We start from the raw sequence: 12081 nt of genomic DNA, 5'->3' as shown, positions 1-12081 counted from the left end.
ATTTCCTATATAGAGTTAACTCCGTCTTCCAGGTGCAGCAACACCTTCCTCACAGGAAGTGAGAGCGTTAATTCTGTAGTTTTCCTGTAAATGGCTGGCACAGCAAACTGTGTGATGACGGCAGGTTGGTGTGTGACAGTTCCTTCAGTGTGAGAGGAGACGTGTCGTTCCCTTCCCAGACTTCACCACCGACTGCATCCGGTGTTGCAACATGTTCCTATTTTCAGTGCAGAGAAGTCGATGTTAACGTTGTGAATTCAGACAAAGACTTGGTTTTTTTTTAAGCCTTGACTGGGGTGAGAACGACGGCGTATTAGACTGAAGGGAAATAAATAAATGACAGAGCCGGGAGAAAAAAAGTTTAATTAGCAAATTTACAAGATTATAAAGTTCCTTTGGATCTACGTATTTATATTTCTAATGAATACATCACAACGTGTGACAACGCATGTTAGGGTGATGCTGTTGATGGTTATTGTTGGTTTTATTTATATTTAGACTTAGACTTATTGATCCCTTAGCTAAATAAATATAGAAAGTAAACAATAAACTCTTAGCTAAATATATATAAAGTAGAGATTATAATACAAGTAAATTAAGTTAAGTGTAGAGAATTGTATAGAGGATAAATATAAATAAATAGAGGTATAATATATATAGGACTGTATATGACATTGTGTTTTTTGTACAGTGGATAAATTATGACATACAGGCCATTTTATGGGTGTTTATTGATATAAGATGCTAGCGGTAGCTTTCACTTGTTGTCATAGCAACTGTGTTTTCCTATAGTGGCCCTAAAACGCCAAGTTATAGTACATTCTGGAAAAGTTTCAAGTCGACGTCAGGTTCGTCCCTCCACAGAGGTCACGGGGGTCAGATCAGTCCGACTGGACCCCCAAACAACCAGCAGACTCTGTTTTCCTTTGGGATCGATTCTTTTTTTGTTCGGAGGAATCTTGGCCACCTCCGTTGTGACAGAACTTCAAGTCGCTTCACGTCGGGAAACAAAGAGCCTTTGGCAAACTCCCCGGCACTTTTATGATCGCCATTCAACATGAAAACGGGACAGGCTTCGGGGGGCGTAAATCCAAGCCTGCAGTCTGTGTACCAAAAAGAAAAAAAACTCGCTCCAGTTGGTGTGAATAAAAATGTCTCAAGTTTGAGAAGAAAGTCTTATCAGTGCAGCTCAATGACACAAAGAGTCATAAAGCTCGGCCCGTTTGGTGGCTCAGAATAAATATCTGCTATATGCAGATCGGGTGAATCGATGCTAATCTGAGGGCGTAATTGAATATTTATGTGTCACACAAACGGGCCGGAACAATCAGAACTGTAGGAATCAGATTGCAGCTCTCTGACTGCACACAAGCTGCTCATTTGCTCTCACTTCACACTTCTGATTGCACAAGTGGTGTGATTTGCAGCGTGCATGATGAATTTATGTGTTGAAAATCACCGCCGTATATGCTTGCGTCCTGCACAAGGAATCATGCGGAGGCTGAGAGAGAGGCGTTGTTATGCGGCGCGTGGCCCTCCACGTGGGTCGGAGAGCACCAGAAAGTGGCCTTGATGCTGACTGACAATCCCTGATAGGCCTACTTGCCCTCCGGCCTGCATACCGAGGAACGGTGGGCCGACATTTTAACAAGCGTGTGAGCTGCAGCCGGGAGAGGAGTGGATGCGTTCTTTGCTCTGATTGAACGTCTGGCCATCGGGACCCGGAGAGAATCAACATCCACATCAAACATCCATCCCTCCAGAAAGTGAACGTGTGTCGCTGAGTTTTTACACCGTGACGTTCAATCCCGTGAAGAAGAAGAAATCTACCGGCGCTTGTAATAATGACGAATATTTCCTCGTTACAATTAAAACGCCTCCTGTCAAACGATCGAGTTTAATCGAGCTTCCCGAGCTTCAGAGTTGCATCACGTTGAAGTGAGATTTTTAAATCCAGCCGATAAAACTCCCACTCATTCAGCCAAATGACTACACTAACAAATGGGCCTTGAAACGGTTTTATCTCCATTTCCTTTTTCCACTTTCTGTAAACTGGAGTCAAATATAAGATACAAGCTTGTGTCAAAGCAATACTTTAGACATATTAAACCTATAACCTATAATGCTTAATAGTTTCAATCATGGTCACGCTGTATTTTTAGTGTTTATAGGCGATACATAAATGTTTATAATCCACCTTTATGTAGCCGTGAGCGGATACAAGCAGCCAGGAGGAGAGGCTGCTGTAGACCAGGAGGATGAATTACAATAAAATAACTTACACTCAGAATATCTGCTTCAACAACTACATCACAGTGTGTTATAAACCATCCATGACATGTGTTATAAATGATCTCAACAGGAGCCAAAGCAACGTGACCAATCACAGTGAGTTATTATTCAAGCTGTGAATGAATGTAAATGTGTGTTTCCTGTTTCCACTCTGAGGCATGAACTCATTGAAACCAATGACAGTGAGATTCTTTGACTGCTGCTTCATGCATATATATATATATATATATATATATATATATATATATATATATATATATATACGGTCGTCACAGGCAGTGAAATCAACCATATCATTATTACAATTCCGATTATTAATGTCACGTTGTATTTTGGTGTAACTGCAGCGGTTTGACAATAAAATTAGTATTATTTAGAATAAAACGCCTCTTCCTTCCGCGGGATGTCTCGCTACATTAGCGTAGCGGTGAAGAGCGGCAACAGTCCGGCAAATAACACGTCGGAGTGACATGCTGTCGGCTGGCGTGGACGGGCGGTTGCCCTTAGCAACGCTGAGTGAAGCCACTGAGGCAAATTAGTATTTTAGATGCTTTTGATTTTTAATTGATTTTATTTCATCACGTTTGTATGTTTATCATGTTTTAAAGGGATGAGAGCAGATTATGAATTTGTTTGTTTCATTGTCATGTATTACAGTTATAGACCTTGAAACAGTTTGAAAACAGGTATGAGTCCAGGAACTCTCCATGGCCGTGAACCACTAAAGTGTGCTGCTATAGTGAGCAGCTAGAATACATTAGTGGCTTCAACATTTTAAACAATATAGGCGATGCATTAACTATTCATTGGCAAAACATTCCTGAGCGAACCACAAACTCCCTCCAGCTCAGCAGATAAATAAGATTTACAGCAGCTCCCGATTCCCATCACGCCCTCGTTCTCCTTCGTCATTGTTGAGGATGACGATGTGCATGACTTAAATAAACCCGCGCACAAACCGATCAGAGGGCAAATCGCCGCCTACAGATAATAATCAAACACTTCTCCTGAACCGAGACGGTCGGAAGATGGAAGCTGCTTCGCTGTGAAATGATAAAACAAAAAAATACTCCCGGGCTTCTGTTTGCAGGGAGGAGAGGAGATCAATAACAATCACGACCGTGATTAGACAAAAGGGCCGCTTTTGTTTGGATTGCCTTACATCAGAGCCGCGTGTTAGCGATGTTTGGACGAATCAAACCTGACGTGTTGCTGGTAACAGGAATACAATCTCTCAAAACAATGCTTTTTCTCATCCGAACCTCCTCCTCTCACGGGGCGGATGATACCTTCTATTATTTAGTGTGGAGGTATGGAGGTTTTATAAATCTGCCAGTGTGTGTGGGTGAAACTCCGGGTATCTCCCATGGTCCTCACCTGTCCTCGCCACGGCAACGGGGCGCGAGGATCATCATCCACAGCTGCTGAGCAGAGGAATATTCTCTGAGACCCCGGAGAGATTTTAAAGATGGTGGCAGATCAGCCAAGAGCTGAGAGATGAAAGGAAGGGAGTGATGGGGAGGGAGGAGGCAGAAAGAGAGAGAGAGGTGAGAAGTTAATACTCCACACACACATATCCTGCACATCATATCAAAGTGAAATAACAGCGAGTCCATCAATGCAAATACGCACAATTACTGCGAGTCGCTTGATATTTCCGACGTGTCGGAGGGATTTCCAGCTTGAACCCAAACTGTGGAGGAATAACCAGCTGCTGTCTTGTGAGGGAATCAGCCTCATAATCTATGTAATATTTAAAAAGACATTCGTTATTCTGGAGCAGGAGAACGTGGACTTCATATGGAGAAAAAAAACAATAAGGTGCTCCGGCTCCCTGCAGTCTTTCTTAATGTGTGAGACCTGCGTTTTGGGATTGGTCCTCATTAGCATTCTTTTGCTGTGTAAAGCTGCGGGTCATTAAAACACCTGACGTTCAGTCCGACAGCACATCGTGTTCTTTAACACATTTAAATAAATAAACCGCAGCAATTAAACATAAACAGCCGTTTCGACTTCAGTCATAATTCTCATTTCTTCGTGTCCTTTGGTGAACAGATACCTTATTAGCATGCGGCCGTCTCGGCCTGGGCAACACACGTTGACCTCTTTGTGCTTCTCATCTCACTCACGCCTCAAACACACAGACGTTTACAGTGCAACAAGGTATTAAATGCCATAATAAATAAAGAACCTGCATCAATACGAAGCTGATTATAGAACATTCGTCCCGGCGTCTCTCTGGTTGCACGACGATGGAAATGTTGCGATCGGGCTCTTTGTTGTGGTGATAATCATAAAGGAGTGAGAGTACACCTGTTTGAAATATATTTCTCTGTTTTCATTTCTTTCGGGGGACATAATATAATAGAAGCAGTGGTGATTTATGACGCAATAAACTACACTGAAACGGACTAAATGGAGGTTTGTAATCATCGCCTTTGGAGGTAGACGGCCCACCGGAACAGTCAGCAAGCATCATATCTTAAAGCAACTTATTCCATCTTTTGCATAAACATCAGGATCCCTAAAGAAGCAGTAAATCACTCCTCCCTCGCCGCTGCCCGATGGCGACCGATTGTGTTCACTTCCCTCTTGTTCTTCTTTATTAAAAGAGCGGCGTGCAGGTCCGACATGACAGCAGACCAACACCCTCCCCCGCCACCTCCCTGCCCCCCGAATTAAGATGAATTACACAACAGGCCAATATGCTGGAATGGGAAATGATATGCTCGCAGGAACTGGGCTCCATAGATGCTCTGTCTCCGTTAGTGGAACAGCTTTTAGATTGCGCTCACACACATGCCGATGCTGAGCACAGCAGCGGTGGGATGAGCGGTGAGAAACGGCTGGCAGACGGGACTCAGGATGGGATGACGCTGATGAAAGCCACTCTTTATTGCATGTCAGGTGGGCTTGAACTCTTGAAATCTTTCTAATCTGTTGTTTCACGCGGCAAGTCAATACAATATAGATGCAGGCGATGCAGTACAGTATATGCACATATTCATTTACATTTTCATTGTGGGAGTCTCTCCTAAATCAAACACTTCAATGTTGTGTCAGCTCGCAGCACAGGTGGAGGAAGGATTCATACACAAGTTTTAGATTTAAAGGGATAGTGTGGGTGATTTGGCGGCACCTAGCGGTGAGGTTGTGGATTGCAAACAACTGAAACTTCTACTATTTGCCAAGGTCGGTGGGCGAAAGCAGGACTGGTCCTCTCTAGATCCCCTGGTAGGTTTGTCCGTTCTGGGTTACTGTATGTAGAAATAAACGGCAACGAAAACACAGTTCTTATTGTCTGGTTATATTACTTATATATTATTATATATTATATTATTTATATTATATACTAAATAAAACATACTAATTAATACACTGTTGTCCATAAAGTTGGAATATTTTGTTTTCAGACACAATCCTCTGTTTATTCCTATTGAAATGAATAATTGGTAATCACCATCATGTTTCCCAAAGGAGGAATTAATTAACTGCACAACATTGTGTGGCGCTATAAAAGACAAGACATTTGCAAATTATTCCAACTTCATGGGCGACCCTGTGTAATATTACATTTCTGTCAACCCATCCCCCTAAATGCTGCACACTGGCCCTTTAAGATATCTGTTTTTTTAATGATTCCACTGCATGCACAATCAAATAGGGACGTATTATATTTCTGTGTGTTATGTGCCCTCACACATACGATATAAACCAACCAATTAGAGGAAAAGGACCGGCTCGGCCACACGATCCCCCACTGAGAACATCACCGCAGGGAAAAGTCCTCCTGAGCGAGGCCAAACGGAGAGCAGGGGAAGGAGGAGCACCTGCTCTGTTATGTAACGTACGGAGCTCATTGTGCGACATGCAACCCCGTGTGTTTGGGAAGCGTTGTCGGACCGTGTTGCCGGACGGGGGGATGGGCAGCAACACACTTCTCAACTCTCAATACATTCAGATTTGGAGAGAGAGAGAGAGAGAGAGAGAGAGAGAGAGAAAGGGAAGCCAGACCTGATAACGAGACCAGATGGAGTTCACCTGTGCAATCATGTGCACCAGGTGTGCTCAATGTGGTCCCATTAAAAGGTCTTCGATTCTCTTTGTCAAATATTTGCCCCAATGAAGGTGTAAAAGGCAAACATTTGTCCCAATGAAGGTCTAGAAGGCAAACATTTACACCAATGAAGGTCTAGAAGGCAAACATTTACCCCATTGAAGGTCTAGAAGGCAAACATTTACATCAATGAAGGTCTAGAAGGCAACAATTTACACCAATGAAGGTCTAGAAGGCAAACATTTGTCCAAATGAAGGTCTAGAAGGCAAACATGTACCCCACTGAAGGTCTAGAAAGCAAACATTTACCCCACTGAAGGTCTAGAAGGCAAACATTTACCCCACTGAAGGTCTAGAAGGCAAACATTTACCCAAATGAAGGTCTAGAAGGCAAACATTTGTCCAAATGAAGGTCTAGAAGGCAACCATTTACCCCAATGAAGGTCTAGAAGGCAAACATTTGTCCGAATGAAGGTCTAGAAGGCAATCATTTACTCCAATGAAGGTCTAGAAGGCAAACATTTACCCCAATGAAGGTCTACAAGTGGACTCCAATCCCTGATTTACCCCATACACTTGGGGTAAATGTTTGCCTTCACTTGTGTGGTTAAATCCAAGAAACAAGTTGCAGATTGAAGTCTCACATACAGGTTAGTTTAGTGACTCACTGGAATATCAGACTATTTGCTGGTATCAGTTCACTCTGCTTGAGGATGCTGAAGGCACTGAATCGCTTTAGATATCTTCCTCCGGATCGGATTAAATTTAAGAGGCCAACTTCCAACAACTAAGCCATCAATATCTCATGAGAGATTAGACGCTGACAATCAGTGCAGACTGCCAAGTGGTCTATATATATGAAACACCAACAGCCTGCTGAGTTTCCTTCTAGATGCCTTAATATTCTGCTTCTGGCTTCCACTTCTTTGTACATGTGTTCTTTGTTTGCAGAGTGCTTTGAACGTTGATGCACCTTTTATGTGGGAGTGAGCTACAGAATCACTTTAAATTAATTCTATAAGCATGGAAGGATATTGCAGAGATTAAAGTTAGACATTGTGAAGTACGGTGCATAACAATGAGAGAGAATATAGAAGCTTCAACCAGCTCTTTAGCTCATAGTTTGTATGAAATTGCACACAGCAGACAAAAAAAAGCAATTTTGTCGCTCCAATTCCATAATTGAAATGTTATATGCTCTGCTCTCTGGCCTCCTCAGAGCAACAAAGCATCTATACGTCATCTTTATGTTGAAGAACCGACTGTCACGAACCTCTTCCCAAGGGCGGACATGAGTCAAGGTCATTGCAGCAACATCCCAGAGGATGTCTGTTGGTTGTTTCTCCTCCGAGCTGAAGAATGATGAAGTCCGACTCGTTGGAGAAGGAGCGGTCAATGTGGAATCTATTCCAATGAGGTTCTCCGAGGATCAAAAGCAATGAGCTGCTGACTGTTTAATAAACAGCGAGCTCACGCCGCGCTCTGTTCTTAACTATGATTCATTACTGTCACCGAATCCTCTATGAAAATAAAAGAGGCGCCCGAGGAGGCTGCTGGATTCCAGCCACACTAAATTGCTGTAAATTGCTTCTGCGTTTTCACGTAAAGATTTTTTTTTTCGGAGTTCATTTTTTTCTTTTTCTCTTCTGTTATTTTATCGCCAATTAAAAATGCATGAAAATGTGTTTTTAAGCTCCTCATGAGTTGTCACGGGGGTTTTCAAGTTCACACGCTAAAAGCACAGTTTGATATTTTATTCATTAATAGATTTACTTGCGTCATAATTATGGAGGTAGACTTAAACAGCTTGCCTCAAAGTCGAAGCTGACATTTCTTAAGTCGTGATGGGCTGAGGATGTTCTCGAGAGCTAAATGAGCTCTTAGGACTCTCCGGCTCTGTAGGGAAGACAAAAGCTGTCATCCTGAGGCCGGGAATGTGTAGAATGAGAGGCTAGTGCATTAGTTATCACCAGAATCTGAAATTCTATTTCATCTCCTCCATTGAGAGTCTGAGAATGTTTGTTTTAAACAGAATCATGCATCATTTTAATCATCTTCATGTCTCAGGAATTTCCGGTTATTACAAAAGCTCTTATTTGCATTTTAAATGCCGGAATTAAAAAGCAAAGGCGGTGCTCATCGCAGAAGGGGAGAAAAAAGGCTGCTTAGAAGGACAACTGGAGACTTGTGGGAATTGAAGGCGAGAGCTTGATATAACACACACGGAGACCTACAGAAACACAAAGCGGTGCTCCGGTTTAGAGTGCTGCTCTGGTTACTCACTTCAGCACCGTGACTCAGTTTCTGTGGGCACTGGAGGGAAAAAAAGGGTCCGTACACGGTCGCCAAAATATATATACTGTATGTTCAAGTGCTTATAATTCTTCAGAGTATAGAAGGATCTATAATTCATCGAGCCAGGTTCATTGTTATTCTCAATGAGAGGGGGAGTCTGGGCGATGTGATGGGGCCTCTTCTTACTGTTAATTAGCCGAGCAGAGAGGAGAGCTTTTTTTTCTCAAACTTGTCATGAACATGACACGAGGATATTAGGTGACTGGGAGATTTGACTCATTGCAGTGAGGCTGAAATACAATCTGTAGTTCAGGTCTGATTTCTAAAAGCCATCTCTCTCCGGGGGAACAGAGTGCTTCTAATGTCAAGGTCCCTTCTTTGCCCTGATCTGAGTTCATAGGTGTGTTTAAGGGCTTTCAAGGATGCATGGAAACCTCCTGGCAGTTTAAACAAGAAGGTCTCGGTGCACAGGATGCAACAGAAATCACCAGACATGGCAACGTTAAGCCGTCGCTCCTCTCCTAGTGGACAAAAATAGCACTGCAGGAACGTAATAATAAATCCAACCTTTCAGCACGTTATGTTTATGATGGAAATATGTGTTTTACGTCGGGGGCTTGCAGCTGCAGTGCTGCATTACAACTAAAGGAACTCACTACGACTCTCCACAGAAGTGCCATCGCATTTTCATCTCCGCTTGTGTAACGCTGCGGCGGCAGGTAATAACAATAAGAACATTTATGTGGATCGCGGTGTCTCCGCAGGCTCGACTGTCATCCAGCAGGCTATCGGAGGGGAGCGTAAAAGAAAGAAAAGGGAATAAAATCCAATGATTAAGTGTTACTTTCGGAGATCTGACAGGTAATAAAGAATCCCAGACTGAGCTTAACAAATGCATTAGGCCATTTGCCTAAGCCCAGGGACGTATTAGTGCATTTGGGGAACATAAATAAATAATGGTGGAGCAGCTTATGGGTGCATCTGGCTTTATATCCGTATTAGCTGCTGTCCTCGTGAAACCATGAATCATGATAAAGAGGATTCATGGACGCTGAAGCCTCTTTAAAATATGGTTCCTCCAAGCCGTTTGTTCCTGTGGAAAAGCTAAAGGGTTATGTGATATTTCTTATTTTATTGCTCTATATATATATATATATATACATTGACGACGTCCTACGTCAACGGAGGATTTGTGAAAGGTTCATCTACTCTCTGTTTGCAAACGATTTCATACTTGACAGGACAGATTTGTGTGCTTCCTGGACAGTTTTGACTCTACTGAATAAAATAAAAAAATAAAAAATCCAACAGTCACATAACTTTAATGGCTAGAAACTGCGAGATGGTGACTTCCGGTGCTTTTCTGGCAGAGCTGGAAGGACCATTATCCCCGTTTCCGCTCCACTCGGTCCATTTCCAGAGTCCCTCTTTAAACCAGCAGGGGTACTTATAGCTTTCAGATGTGACAGCTCCAGTCTCTCAGTTTCACTCTTTTTTTTTTTTTGCAATGTTAAAAAAAACTTGAAGTTTTCCTGACTGGCTTGTTGTTTCACCCAGAAACTGTCTTCACTACGTATCTGAGTGTCTTCTAAAGCTGTGAAAAGTTCTGCAGGGTTTTTGTTGCACGATAAGCATGCGTCTCACAAACAAGGTCACTTCTTCATTATTATGCAGTTTGCTTCATTTTTAATCCATCCGGTATCAGTGGAGGGAGTCCTGTGTAGGGATGAACAAACACCACCATACCGGTATTCTCTATCTGGTGTTCATGTGAAATGAAGGTCTCGGGTCCAGGTTTATCCTGTTTTTAAATTTTGGAAATGTGTCCAAAAATACCGGGAAGCACCCTGAAGGTTCAATCAGTAGAGATCTGCTGAACAGAGGGTCATTACAACGCTCTGATTCTGATCCCAGAACAGCAGATAATCTAACCATACTGCTGTAAAAGGCTTTGGCTTTTCAGCCACGCCAACACACGGATCTACACTGGTGACCTTAAAAACGCCCGACATGTGGCTGCAAAGAGTTTGTATTCTGTTGCATTTAAGATATTGATACTTTCATGATCAGATATGTGGCATTGATCAATATTTATGTGTTGTGTAGGGATATTATGTGATTAATTCAACTTTCAGCCACAAGCTACTTGACAAAATTATTCAAAATCTTTTGAAAAATCCATATTTCATTGAACAAATGCACCTCACGTCTCTAAGTCTGACTGGGAAACAATGTGTCCACACACACACACACACACACACAGACACACACACACACACACACACACACACACACACACAGACACACACACACACACACACACACACACACACACAAATATCAACTTCTAAAATCACTATTGTGCCATTGCACACATTTTCATGAGACAAATAAAAAAAAGAGTGTGTGTCGGCGTCACTGCATTGTGATGGACGTTCATGTGTGTGTGGACATCTATATTAAAATCAACTCACCGTTCGGATGCCTCTGATCCGAATCAGGGAGAGTGACGATTCCTCTCGCCGCTTCATCTCCGAGTGTTTGCTTCGTCTGAAACGGCAGATAAAGAAGGAAGGAGACTGGCAGCACGGAATCATAACAATTCAATAAAGAAAACAAAGAACAAATATATATATATATATATATATATATATATATATATATATCCTCCACCCGCTCCACTGGTGTCTTGGATCACTGCCTGAGGAAGATCTCAACTATCAATCTCCCAGCTGTCAGCCTGTCTGACCCACCAGACCCCCAGACCCCCAGACCCGGGACGGATCCTGCAGTGGGGATCACACAGCCCTCCCTCTCTGTATGAAAGTCTGTGAACATCACCCACATGTGCAGGTTGATTGAGTGGTGAATGTGAAATAAAGCAGCAGATATCGGAGCCCAGTTGAAGGTTAGTTTTATTTCCACCTTAAAAAAAAAAAACGAGCTTCATCGTGAAAATTCAAGAAAATAATGTTCAAATAATCGCTCCGGCCGGCTGCACTCGAACACCACCTTCTTCTTTATGGATTCAAAAAAACGACTGCCGGTTAAAAGGTTCACAGCTGCCATTATTCTTATCTTCCACGTGAGACCCCGGTTAGCTGTGAGGCTCCAGACACTCCATAATCTGTTGTTACAGACAGGTTCATGTTGGTGACCTTTAGCTGTGCCAACACATGCATATTATGCTTAGGGCCTCCTCGCACCTCTCTGCTGCTGCCTCTCTGTCTCTGTCCTCCTCGGCTTCTTCCCCCCTGAATCCCAACCGCTTCTCCTGCGTTCCAGAAATCGATGATTATTGATTCCTCTGCACTCTCTGGGGTGGAGTCAGGAGAGGGGACAAAGGAGATAAAACCACGGGCGAATTGCTAAAGTAACTCCGCTGTGCCGCAGGGGGGCTGATATTATCGTGAGAGAGGACTCGGATGCTGAAACGA

Source organism: Eutrigla gurnardus (assembly GCF_963514095.1).
Source record: "Eutrigla gurnardus genome assembly, chromosome: 20".
Taxonomy (NCBI): domain Eukaryota; kingdom Metazoa; phylum Chordata; class Actinopteri; order Perciformes; family Triglidae; genus Eutrigla; species Eutrigla gurnardus.
Note: the sequence above shows the minus strand (reverse complement) of the source record.